The following is a 14,556-nucleotide window of genomic DNA, read 5'->3' as shown; positions in this document are numbered from 1 at the left end:
CCTAGGAAGCCCGTGAAAGGCTAGGTATTCTGTGTATCATTAATAGTTTCCCATAGCTGAAGACTACAGACTGAGCTGCTTCAACAAGAGGAACATACGCTCTCAGTTCTGGAGGCTGGACATCTGAGAGCGGGTGTGGGCAGGTTGTCTACTTGTGTGGCCTGTCTCCTTGGTTTATCAGCGGGCGGCTTCGCCCCCTGTCCTCATATGGTCTTTATTCTGTGTGTGTCTATGTTCTAATCTGCTCTTCTTACAGGCACACCAGAAAAATTGGATTAGGACTCATTCATAAGACCTTCTTTTAACTTAATCACCTCTTTTCCAAACCTGCTTCCAAATATAGTCCCACTTAAAGAAATTGGAGCTTAGGACTTCGGCATATGGACCTGGGGGAAGTCACAGTTCCGCCTGGAACATTCTTGTGATACTGTGACCTTGAAGACTCACAGCACACAGGAATATATTAGAGGTTCTGATCAATCTGGTTGCAAATATATTATTTATCTTTGTCTCCAGCAAACTTATTTGACTATTTTTCATAACATTCATTAAAATTTCATGGGAAAGATGTTATAAGGAATAAAATGTTTGAGAAAAAACTGCCATCCTGTCCAGGCACGCTAGACTCAGATCACTTGGAGTCATGTTATATTCATTCTGATTCCCGATTGAGGAATTTAGTTTACAACAGTTTTATAGCAAGTAAAATCAAAAGCTAACATCTTTGAAAGGAAAAGTAAATATGTCTACATCACCAAATGAGAGCTCATGTAGGGACCTAGAGATTATCATATTAAGTGAAGGAAGTCAGACAGAGAAAGATAAATATCATGTGATATCACTTATATATGGAATCTAAAAAATGATACAAATGACTAACAGACAGAAAACAAACCTATGATTACCATAGGGAATATCAGGAGTGGTAAGGAGAAATAATGTATGAGTTTGGGATTAACATATATATATATACTACTGTATATAAAATGGGCTTCCAGGTGGCTCAGTGGTAAAGAATTCACCTGCAATGCAGGAGATGCAGGAGATGTGGGTTCAACCTCTGGGTCAGGAAGATCCGCTGGAGAAGGGAATGGCAATCCACTCCAGTATTCTTGCCTGGAAAATCCCATGGGCAGAGGAGCCTGGAGGGCTACAATCACAGGGCTTGCAAAGAGTTGGACATGACTGAGTGACAGAGTATGCACCTATAGAAAATAAATATACCCACTGTATGGAACAGGGAAGTATATTCAATATCTTATAGTAACCGATAATGGAAAAGAATCTGAAAAATATGTGTGTGTGTGTGTGTGTGTGTGTGTGTGTATAATTGAATCACTGTTGTACACTTGAAACTAATACAGCTCTTGAAACTAACAATTAACTCTGCTTCAATTTAAAAGAAAAAAAAGATAGCTGCAAATTAAACGTGACTTTGTACCCTGAAATTTTTTTGAGCTTATCTCTTTGTCTTAAAATCACATTCCATCTGCCAGACAATTCTAAACATGACCACTTTGTGCCACCGTCCTTCCTCCTATCCTGGTCCGAATCTTTTTTTTTTTTTTTTTTTTGGCCCGAATCTTTTTAATCAGTGTCTCTGCTTCCACCCTTCTATCCTTTCCATTGGTTCGCAACAGAGAACTCAGGGTATGCCTGCTAAAAGCAGCCAGATTCTATACCCCCACTAGTCACCCATCCAAGGATCTCCTGCTTGCCTGCAATAGGAGACAAAGTCCTTACTATGGTCCTGCTGGTCCTACTTTCTCTGTCCACACTGACCTCTCTGCTCCACTTTCTATACTGTATTGTGGTGGTTGTTGCTCAGTAACTTAGTCTTGTCCAACTCTTTGTGATCCCACGGACTGCAGAATACCAGGCTTCCCTGTCCATCACCAGCTCCCAGAGCTTGCTCAAACTCATGTCCATCGAGTCAGTAATGCCATCCAACCATCTCATCCTCTGTCACCCCCTTTTCCCCTTGCCCTCAATCTTTCTCAGCATCAGGGTCTTTTTCAAAGAGCCGGCTCTTCACATCAGGTGGCCAGTGTGTTGAAGGTTCAGCTTCAGCCCTTCCTCTAATACCCCAAGTAGCAGACTCCTGTCTGCACACTTGGACCTCAGGACTTTGCATGTGCTTCCTCTCTGGCAGGAACAGTGCTCTCCAGAGACCTGGCTGGCTGGGTTCCTCACTTCCTGCAGGTACAGTAAGTCCCTGACACGGGAACCTTCAAGTTTCGAATGTTCAAAGGAGCGAAGCTGCAGCTTGTTCCAGCAAGGAACCAGAGCCTGTGCCATCAGCTGCAGGCGCGAGTGAAATTGTCACCTGCCCTCCATCTCCTATTCCTGACGATCGCTCCGCTCTGTCATCTCCCACCTCCTCCAGCAGGTAACTCTTCTTGCTTGTTCCCTCCACCCACCCGCCGTGGACCAGCTGTTATCCTGCACTTCGGTGCTTTTCGAGGAAGTGCACTGTAAGATTTAAAATCTTTCTTTTAGTTTTTGTGTTTATTTGGTTTTTATGTATTATTTGTGTGAAAACTATTATCAACAGTATTATATAGCCGATTGTGTTAGTTGGGTACCTAGGCTAACTGTGCTGAACTTAGGCACAAACTGGACTTACCAATGTGCTGTCAGAAAGGAACTTGTTGGCATGTAGGGGAATCACTGTATTTAAATATCACCTCGATGATGCCTCTGGTGACACAGCTATAAAGCTGCAGTTGTATCCCTTTTTCCCGAACTGCTTTTTTTCAGTGTTAAGTTCACAAAGCCTTGCTTGTTTTCTTCATGGCTCTCCCCATGACCTAGAACAATCATCACCATGCAGCTAGCACTCAATAGACATCTGCTGAGCAAACACATTAGTTTGGTTTGTATTACAAAGCTCCTTTCCATTCTGTTTGTTACACTGCTTATTACTCCGTTGAGTTTCCCTGGTGGCTCAAAGGGTAAAGTGTCTGCCTCCAATGCAGGAGACACAAATTTGATTCCTGGGTCAGGAAGCTCCCCTGGAGAAGGAAATGGCAACCCACTCCAGTATTCTTGCCTGGAGAATCCCATGGACGGAGGAGCCTGGTAGGCTACAGTCCATGGGGTCAAAAAGAGTTGGACAGTACTAAGTGACTTCACTTTGACTTTATTTTACTTTATCACTCTGTTTTACTACCACTCATTCATTCATTTGCAACAAATGAGCGTTTATTATCACATCTACTATCACAACAAGTGAGTATCAGATACTCCAGTTCTATAGTGGTGAATAAAACAGAAAAATCCTAAATGGAGTTTATTGCCAAATAAATTGAAATATATACAGCATTCTTAGTTTCCATTTGTAAATTATTTCCTACACAAATAACACTTAATTTTAGGCTCAAATAAAATACAGCTAATATTGAGAGGGTATAACTGTGTAGGCCTGCAATTTTCTGGGCACATTACTTGAATTTTTCAATTTAATTGTCTCAAAAACCTGTGAAACCTGTAATGCTATGATCTCAATTAATAGATGAAAAGTCTGAGGCAAGAAAACATAGAAATCTCCCCATAGTTTGTCAGATCTCATACATGGTCAGTTCAGTTCGGTAGCTCAGTCATGTCCAACTCCTTGCGACCCCATGGACTGCAGTACGCCAGGCTTCCCTTTCTATCACTAACCTCCAGAGCTTGCTCAAACTCAATTCCACTGAGTGAGTGATGCCATCCAACCATCTCATCCTCTGTCATCCCCTTCTCCTGCCTTCAATCTGAGTGATAAGAAACAATGATAGAAAGACAGGCGGGGACCACAATAAAGATCTTTGTAATCATGAACAAGGAGTGTGGATTTTATGCTAAGTGTCAGTAATGCATTTTAGAGGAGAAGGAGCAAAAGCAAGGGAAAAATTAGAAAACCATTGGAATGTCTCCTCTAGAGACATAAAAATGTCCTGGTATAGAATGGAAGCTGTAGAGATGGGGACAAGTTATAAGGGATGTGTTTGGAAAGTTAATCTATAGGATTTGCTGAGAGGATGCATGTTGGGGCTTAGGGAATCAGGAGAACTCAAAAGAAGCTCCTAGGCTTGAGGTTTGGGTTTACTGGGTAACTGGTGGTATCTTTCCTATGATGAGGAAGATTGGAATAATGAAGGTTTGGGGGAGGTTAGAGAGAAACCTGGGCTTCCCAAGTGGTGATAGTGGTAAAGAACCTGCCTGCCAATGCAGGAGACATAAGAGATGTGGGTTCCATCCCTGGGTTGGGCAGATCCCCTGGAGGAGGTCATGGCAACCCTTTCTAGTAATCTTGCCTGGAGAATCCCATGGACAGAGGAGCTTGGTTGGCTATAGTCCACAAAGTCAAAAAGAGTCAGACACGACTGAAATGACTTAGCATGCATGCATGCAGAGAGAGAAATCTAGAGTTCATTCTGGGGCTTCAGTTCAGTTCAGTCGCTCAGTCATGTCTGACTCTTTGGGACCCCATGGTTTGGCACACCAGGCTTCCCTGTCCATCACCAACTCCTGGAGCTTGCTCAAACTCATGTGTATGAGTCAGTGATGCCATCCAACCATCTCATCCTTTGTCGTCCCCTTCTCCTCCTGCCTTCAATCTCCCATCATCAGAGTGTTTTCAAATGAGTCAGTTCTTTGCATCAGGTGGCCAAAGTATTGGAGCTTCAGCTTCAGCATCAGTCCTTTCAGCAAATATTCAGGACTGATTATGAAATACCCACTAGCAAGCTGTGTTGAATGGATCCATCTGACCCTCCCAATGAGCCTCCTTCATTTCCATCAGACTCTGCCTTCTGACTGACAGCGGCTCAATGGACCACTCTGACAGTCTTGTCCTCTGTCTTCTAGTTATTTTTATCTGATAGAAAGCTCCAGAATCAGACAGCAGAAGGAGAGTGAAAGCAGGGTATGCACTGCCCAGCTCCTTGCCTACATATCCTGCAGGGGCAGACTCTGTCCCTCTTCCAAAGGCTCACCTCCTGCTGATGGTCCCATCCCCAGCCACCCCCTCCATCACTGCATGGAGCCCCTTGGTTCTCCTCTTAATCTCTCAGGCCTGGAATGTAAGTCTGGCCAAGCCCTTGGGTGGCTTTCCCGAAGCTTGCCTATACTTTTGTCTTTTATTTTTTAAAAAGAGGCTTAGGTAACCTGAACTGTAATTTGCTTGGTAATCATACACCACCTCTTTGCTGCCAGGCACCTAAGTGAAACAAGTGAACTGGAAAGGCCAACAGACACTCAGAGGATGGGGAGTTAGAGCGAGAGGGGTGGCTTGGAGTTCAAGGTTGGAGGGTCATGTGTCTCTAAAAGGTGCTATGGGGGTTCGCTCAACCTGGAAAAAAATGTCCTGAACTCTGACCAGCCCCTTGTAACAGAGCTCAGTGCTTTTTATCTGGCCAGGCCATGAGCTTCCTCCCTCTCTTGTCTATCCCTCAGTTCCTCTTACAAAGGCAGTGCTGGGCTATTAGCAGCATTCCCCTTCCAAACTGCCATTTCAAGTCGAGTTTTTGCTAAGTCATTATCTCCTTAATTTTCTCCCCAGGATGCTAGCTGACAAACAAGCAGCACTCGGCAAACGGGATGGAGCCATGCTTTTGTCTACTCTCTTTTATTTTTTTTATTTTTTTTTATTAGTTGGAGGCTAATTACTTCACATCATTTCAGTGGGTTTTGTCATACATTGATATGAATCAGCCTCTTTTAAAATGTATTTTTCTTCTTGAGGGCAATGGTTATATTGACAAATATTGCATTTAGGATGAAGAATGTGCATCAGATTCATCAAGGATTCTGTTAGGATTCTGTTACAGCTCCATGGGTGAGGTCAGTTACCCAGCAAAGCACATTGATGGATTTGGTTTCAACAGACCAAGTGTTCAGATTCAAGTGGGAGCTGGCAGTCAGGCAATTAACGTTTTACACAGAGGTATTGGGGGTATTAATAACACACTGAATAATAAAAGGCAACCAGAAATCCCCGGTGTTCCTTCCATTGGAAAGAGAGTGGCTGAGAGCTGATTTCCAAAGGGGGAAGTCGCTTCTGGGGGCTTTGGATTAATTACATGTGATCCATCTCCCTAATTACCACAGGAAGTGGTAGCTGCTATATTTAATTGGAGCTGTTGTTACTTAATTTATTTTATATTCTGAAAAAGCAATTAATGGAGTGAAAAGAGGTAGGCTTGAACTTCTAAAAGCTTTCTCTAGGTTTCCCAGTCCTATATAGTTTTCAAGGCATGATTTATCCATTATCTCCTCCAGAATGGATGCCTGGATCCTAGCAGCAGAGCCAAACTGCTTCCTCTTCTCTGAGTTTCTGTAGAACTCTTCCTTAGACCTACAGTGTCTCATCCAGAATTTTCAAATTTTGTATGTCCGTCTTCTCAGAATTGCAGGGTTGTTTGGATCCATAGTTTAAAACCAACAGTGTCAACATTTGCCTGGTTTCTACAATGTGGTGATGGTGGTAGTGGTGGTTTAGTCATTCAGTCATGCCCAACTCTTTGTGAACCCATGGACTGTAGCTCCTCCGTCCATGGGATTTCCCAGGTAAGAATACTGGAGTGGGTTGTCATTTCTTTCTCCAGTGGAATCTTTCCAACTCAGGGATGGATTCAGAGTCTCAGGCCCACTTCCCTGCATTCCAGCTACATTCTTTACACTGGAGAATCTAAATTTTGTATTCCAAAGATTTCTTCTGAATGCATCTTTCTTCTCTGAAAGTTGCAGAAAACCCTTAGTATAGTTGGTAGAATGTCCAGATTAACTCCTCTTTTTCAGTTCAGTTGCTCAGTCGTGTCCGACTCTTTGCGACCCCATGAACCACAGCACACCAGGCCTCCCTGTCCATCACCAACTCCCGGAGTTCAGCCAAACCCATGTCCATTGAGTCGGCAATGCCATCCAACCATCTCATCCTCTGTCATCCCCTTCTCCTCCTGCCCCCAATCTTTCCCAGCATCAAGGTCTTTTCAAATGAGTCAGCTCTTCACATCAGGTGGCCAAAGTATTGGAGTTTCAGCTTCAACATCAGTCCTTCCAATGAACACCCAGGACTGATCTCCTTTAGGATGGACTGGTTGGATCTCCTTGCAGTCCAAGGGACTCTTAAGAGTCTTCTCCAACACCACAGTTCAAAAGCATCAATTCTTCGGCGCTCAGCTTTCTTCACAGTCCAACTCTCACATCCATACATGACCACTGGAAAAACCATAGCCTTGACTAGACGGACCTTTGTTGATGAAGTAATGTCTCTGCTTTTTAATATGCTGTCTAGATTGGTCATAACTTTCCTTCCAAGGAGTAAGCGTCTTTTAATTTCATGGCTGCAATCACCATCTGCAGTGATTTTGGAGCCCAAAAAAATAAAGTCAGCCACTGTTTCCCCATCTATTTGCCACGAAGTGATGGGACCGGAGGCCATGATCTTAGGTCTCTGAATGTTGAGTTTTAGGCCAACTTTTTTTTCTTTTGAGACTTAGCAAATCCAGAATTTTTGAAAGGTTGGAAGCTGGTAGAAATCGCAGAGGTTTGCTAGTCCAAACCCCTCACTTTCCTGATGAGAAAATCGAAACAGAGGGTAGAAAGCAAAAATGAATCTCCCTGGAGCTCTTGAGCTCAGTAACAGAGCCTGGATTCCAGCAACAAGTTCTCATTCCCAAACTGAGCTTCTTTCTCCTATCTAAGAAGTACTTGCTCATTGATAAAATTCGTGATGGAAGACGTTCCGGTCAGTGCCTCTTGGATTTTAATAGACACATGGTTCTCAGAGAGTTCTGTGCTAGTAATGCAAACTGGTGAGACCCATGACTCTTCATTTACAACAAGCTCACAGGTGATGCTGACACCACTGGTCTTCTGACCAGTCTTTGAACAACTAAGACTTAGAAAAGGTTCATGTAGGTTTGAATAAAGTGACTCCAACATAAGGCAACAAGGTCTCAATCCATCTTTTGTGCTTTTCTCCACAATCCCTTCCTCCATCTTCCAACAGAAGCACCTGATTGTCATCTGGCCAGCCTCTCATTCCTCACCACACACTATCAGTCCAGTGTTATGAGGTCCGTCCAAGCCTTTCCCACATCTCAGCCCTAGGCATGTGTTTGTGGTCCAGGAATGGTCTTGTGATTCAGGAGTAAGCTTCTGGCTCAGGTGTAGGCTTGTGATTCCAGGGGTGGACTTATGATCCAGATGTGGACTTAGGATCAAGGCATAGACTTGTGGTCCAGGAGTGGTCTTATGTTTCGGTGGTGAGCTTGTGTTTCAGGTACGAGCTTGTGGTCCAGATGTGAAATATTGATCTCAAATGTGGGCTTGTGTTTCAAGCTTGGCCAGCGAGTGTGCTCTATCCACCTAGCCCTGGGCCGCGTTGATTATATTAACAATGTGCCTATGACAGAAGCCATGCAAATCAGAGACTTTCCCAAGTTTGCTAGTATTATTGAGACACAGATAATCTCTTTTTGCTGGACTCACTGAGAAGGCAAACCTGGTGACTCAGAATCCATTATATTCTTTAAAAACAGCTGCCTGAAAGGGAAACTAATGTCTAGAAAGATCGACCTAGAGAGAAAGAACAACGTCTGCCTCTGAATGACAACACTGAATACCTGGATCCAGCTGGATGTGAAGCTAGGGCAACCACCTGGCCTTTTCTATTTCACTAGCCAATGAAATTCCTAGTTTTGCTTCTGTTACTTGCAACCAGAAGAGTCTTGGTTAATCCAGTTCCTATTGGGAAAGAAATGGAAGCAGTGACTAATTTTATTTTCTTGGGTTCCAAAATTACTGCGGACAGTGACTGCAGCCATGAAATCAAAAGATGCTTGTCCTTTGGAAGGAAAACTATGACAAACCTAGACAGTGTATTAAAAAGCAGAGATACTCTTTGCCTGCAAAGGTACATATTGTCAAAGCAATGGTTTTTCCAGTAGTCATGTATGGATATGAGTTGGACCTTAAAGATAAATGACCACCGAGGAATTGATGTTTTTGAACTGTGGTGTTGGAGAAGACTCTTGAGAGTCCCTTGGACCATAAGGAGATCAAACCAGTCAATCCTAAAAGAAATAAACCCCGAGTATTCACTGGTAGGGCTGATACTGAAGCTGAATCTCCAATTATTTAGCTACCTGATACAAAGAGCCGGCTCCTTAAAAAAGACCCTGATACTGGGAAATACTGAAGACAAAAGGAGAAGGGGGAAGTAGAGGTTGAGATGGCTAAATAGCATCACTGGCTCAATGGACATGAATTTGAGAAAACTCGTGGAAATAGTGAGGGACAGAGGAGACCGGCATGCTTGTGTTTAACACACACATGCAAACACATGGAAATTTTGGAGGTGATGGATCCATCTATCACCTTAATACACTGGTGATTTTCTCGCTGAGGAATGCATATGTCCAAATTAAATTGTGTTCATTAAATATGTGTGATTTTTCTGTACATAAAATGTACCTCGACAAAGTTGTTAAAAAGAATAATGGAATGCTTTCCCAATCAATGTCTGTTTTATTTTCCTTTCCAATTCATTTTTCACACAGCTGCCAGAGGACTATTATAAAATGTAAATTATGGAGAAGGAAATGGCAACCCACTCCAGTATTCTTGCCTGGGAAATCCCATGGACAGAGGAGCCTGTCAGAATACAATCCATGGGGTCGCAGAAGAGTTGGAAATGAATTAACAACTGAACAACAATAGCAGTGGGTAAGCCTGGTGCAAATTAATCCATGTAGAATACTCTGAAAGTTACAATATGGAAGAAACGTTACAAACTTTAAATATATATTGTCCTTATTAATAGCATATTTTTTAAATTATTCTCTGTAGTGTGGAGTTCTGCTTATTTTTGCAAGTAAATATTTGATAATCTGTACTTACTCTTTAGGCAATCATTCCTAAGTTTAGTAGGTAATTTTATCCTGTACTCAGTAAAGTTTTTATCTTTTTATTTTGAGGAGTCTTTGATCCATGGGTAATAGAAGTATAGTTCTGATATGTTAAATGTGTTTAAATTTTACATGATTTTGTAGTTTTCCTGTAAATAAGGGAACACTGAAAAATAACATTTAGTAGTTGCTTGTTGTGCTGGCCTTCCATGGCAAGTATTCAACATCCCTAGTACATTTTTTACATTTTTCATAATATATATATATTATATATACTACCTTTATTTCTTAAGGGAAAACTAACTGTTTATTGGCCTGAAGAGATTTATTCCATTTCCTTGCTAACAAAGAGTTGGCTTATATTTGTAAGTGTACAAAATTCATCATATAGTCTCATGTGAATTATTATTTCCATCTTTGGTCTTTTGTAATTTGTCATTCCTTTTGCCTGGGGTTTGGGCTATGGAATTTGTGTTAATAGAGACCTGTGAGATGGCAATAAAATCTAGAGTTGGCAATGAATATATATATATATAAATTAGACGTTGTGGCTTCTATACCTAAAACACTTGAGTGCTTGCCCCTTACATTGTTGTCAGACTCTAAGCTCCCTACAGCCCAGAGTCAATGCCTCCCCTCCATTCCATATACACGGAAGCATTATTTCCATCTCAGACCTCTGTGTTTGCTGCGTGAAGTGTTTTGCCCTTCCCTGGTTGCTCAGACAGTAAAAGATACTCCTGCAGTGGAGGTACCTGGGTTCGACACCTTGGTTAGGAAGATCCCCTGGAGCAGAACTTTACATCTGTTTCTCTTCAATCAGGTCTTCATGCCACTATTTTTTCTTCAATATGGTATCTCTGACCCCCCTATATCACCCCACCCTCCCCATTCTTTTTCACATCTGTCTTGTGTCCCCCTCCCCAGATCATATTTGTCACTCTCAGAAATGACCTGTACATTCACTCATTTATTTTAATTCTACTTATCTTCCTCCCATGGTGCTTGGCATATAATAAATACTCAACAAATAATGTCTGTGAATGGATAAGCTAGTTATGTGGCCTTGCTAAAATTACTTAATTTCTCTAAATCTCAGCATCTGCCTTTATAAATTGAAAGCATTAGATGAGGAGTCCCCTAGATACATGAAATCTCTTACCTATGGCTTGAGTTTATGATTTGGGATTAGAATAGATGAAAACTAGGTTCAAGCATGTGACGAGGGATTGTTCTGTGAGATACTAGAGATTTTATTGATGATACAAAACTAAGAAAAAGGAGTTTTAGATGATGATTCTAAGTCCATATTTACAAGCTGTCAGTGAATTTTGACTGTGGAGGAAGCAAAGGCCATTCTAAGCACACGGTTGTCTAGAAGATCTGGCAAAGACTGAGTGTGGTCCAGAACAGTAGGCATGAGTTGGGTCATGAAGGGTGAGCCCAATACAAATAAACACCCCCCACACTGTTGATTTATTGTAAGACAATCTCACCCATCCCTGGACTCAGGGTGCTAGAGTGTAATGTCATGTTAGATTTTGGCATCTGGCCAGATGGGATTTAGTGCCAACCTCTGCTACAGAGCAGCTTTGTGACCTTGAGTGATCAGATGGTCTCCTTGAACCTGCATCCCCCTTGGCAAATTGGGATTAATAGTATCAATTATATAGGATTGAAAGAACTTCATTAAGTTATGTTATAAGAGGCCTGTGAGCATAAAGAAGAGTGACTCATTCCTAATAAGCCTTCATGAAACATTAAAGAAAAAAAACCAAAGTAGCAATGTACACAACCACACTTTTCAAGTTCATCAGGCTGCTATAGAATACTAAAGAAAAGACAGTATGGAAGAATATAGGAATGAAAGTTTTAAGTTTACAATCCACCATTAACTCTGGGCTATTCACGTTCTATGAAACTGTATGAGTCATCTCACACTCCTTGACTGCTTCTCAATACCAGCTTAGATGTTGGTCACTGGATGACTCTTAGAAGCTCATAATTATGGGGGAAACTATATACCATCCTTTTATCTCCCCCAAATTAAAAATATAGGGAGAAGTGCAAAAATAGAAGCTTGGCTAATGTTTGAAACTATTGACAAGCTCTAAGACTTTTAGAAACATGCCATGTTTGGTAATAGTGTCATGGCAAGTATCACTTTTCTCATAAACTCTTGTAAAGATCATCAAACATTTGTGCCTGTGAACTTCTCTCCAAAACAACAAGACGTTTTGTGGCAGGTTATATTCTAACAAAGAGCCATCAGTCTTTCAAACATTTTACTCACTTTATTTATTTATAAATAAATACTTATTTATTTATTTACACCAGTAATAGAAAATCCGTCTCTTTTCTAGATTATTTTTTAGGAAGAAAATACACAGTCACTTCATTGAAGTGATAAGCAGGACCAGGAATAGGATTAACCAAATATATCTAGGTTCTGCACATATAAAGTCTGTATTTGAATGCTTGTTTGTATTTGAAAAAAAAAAATCACACTTGTTCAGAATGGATTTTTTTGCATTAATTTTTACTTTTAACCTTTCATCAAATATATTAAAATAGCATATAAAGATATTCTTTATCGTATTACTGAGCCTTGGGACTGCTTTCTTTTTGTTCTAAAGGTGAGTGTCTTACCCGCATCTTGGGGTGACAGAGAATAAAGAGACAAAGCTGGTCTTCAGAAACAGGAAGTGGTCAGTTGGACTCACGTGCAGATACAGCAAACAGCCAGCATCAGCTGAGGGAACCTCGTAACAGACACATTGGGCACAATGCCTCATTTAATCCCTACAATAAGTCCTTAAGGAAATGATAGCATACATCTCTGTTTGAGAGATGAGGCACATAAGCAGGCCCTTGAAAATATGTGTTCAATGGATAATATGAAGGCTAGTAGCGCCTGACTTTTCTTGTTTGTATCAGGGAATTTACTAAGACATTTACATCTATGAGTTCATGACAACTTCAAGATCACAGCTAAAGAAATGGATGTATCTGTTTAGGGTCATATGATGAAGGAATGGAGAAACTAGGGTTTGAGCCCAGGTAGAACTGCCAGATAAAATATAGAATATTCAGTTAAGATGCAAACTGCAAAGAAACAATGATTATTTTTAATACAAGTATACATACTTATTGGAGGAGGGCATGGTAACCCACTCCAATATTCTTGCCTGGAGAATCCCATGGACAGAGGAGCCTGACAGGCTGCAGTCCACAAGGTCACAAAAAGTCAGATGTGACTGAAGTGACATAGCGTGCTCACATACATACTTAAAGTAAAACCATTTTTGTTTACCTGGAATTTACTGAGCACTCTGCTTTTTTTGCTTTTTTTTAATATTCGAGTTTTCATTTTCAGATCAGTTTTAGACTAACAGGAAAATTGACAGGAGGTACAGAACTTTCCTAGGTGGCTCCGAGACAAAGAATACTTCTGCAATGTAGGATGCGCAGGAGACACGGGTTCAGTCTCTGGGTCGGGAAGATCCCCTGGAGGAAGGCTTGGCAACCCACTCCAGTATTCTTGCCTGGAGAATCCCAAGGACAAACGAGCTGAAGGACTACAGCCCATGGGTCGCAAACAGTGGGACATGCCAGAGCTTTCCATATACTCCCTGCCATCACAAATATACAGTCCCCCCTATTATCAACATCCCCCACCATGGTAGTACATTTGTTACAATTAACGAACCTACACCGACACATCGTCATCCCCCAAACTCCACAGTTTACCTTTCAGTTCATTTTTTGTTATACATTCTGAGCGTTTGGACAAATGTATCAATATAATGGCCTGTATCCATCATCACGGAATCCTCCAGAGTATTTCCAAGGCCCTAAAAATCCTCTGTGCTCTACATATTCATCTTTCCCCACTCAACCCCTCGCACCCACCTATAGTTTTACTGTCTTCACAATTTTGCCTTTTCCAGAATGTCATATATTTGGAATTACACTGTGTGTAGTCTTTTCAGATCAGCTTATTTCACATAGTAATATGCATTTAAGTTCCCTCCATGTCTCTCACGACTTGGGAGCTCATTTCTTTTTAGGACAAATAATAGTCTGCTCTTCGAATGGACCACAGTTATTTATCCATTCACCTGCTGAAGGACATCTTGGTTGCTTCTAAGTTTTGTCAGTGATGAATAAAACTGCTATACACATTCATGTGGAGGTTTTTGTGTGAATAGATGCTTTTAGAACTTTTAGGTGAATACTAAGGAGTGTGATTGCTGGCTCATATGGTAGGGGCATGTTCAGTTTTGTAAGAAATTGTCAAGCTATCTTTCAAAGTACCCAGACCAGACTGCATCCCCATCAGCAGTGAATGAAAGATACTGTTGTTATACATCATCACTGGCATTAGATGTTGTCAGTGTCCTGGATTCTGGCCATTCTAACAGGTGTACAATGGTATCACATTGTTGTTTAAATTTGCATTTTCATGATGACCAATGATATGGGACATCTTTTCATATGCTTATTTGCCATTTGTATGTCTTCTTTGAAAAGATGTTTGTTCAAGTCTTTCTCCCATTTTTTTTTTTAAATAGGTTGTTTCTTTTCTTATTGTTGAGTTTTAAATGTTCTTTGTGTATTTTTGAGTACCTTGTATTTTTCTTCACTAAATCTGGCAACCCGA

This window comes from Dama dama, chromosome 6 (genome assembly GCF_033118175.1).
Source record: "Dama dama isolate Ldn47 chromosome 6, ASM3311817v1, whole genome shotgun sequence".
Classification (NCBI taxonomy): domain Eukaryota; kingdom Metazoa; phylum Chordata; class Mammalia; order Artiodactyla; family Cervidae; genus Dama; species Dama dama.
This window is presented reverse-complemented; position numbering follows the sequence as displayed.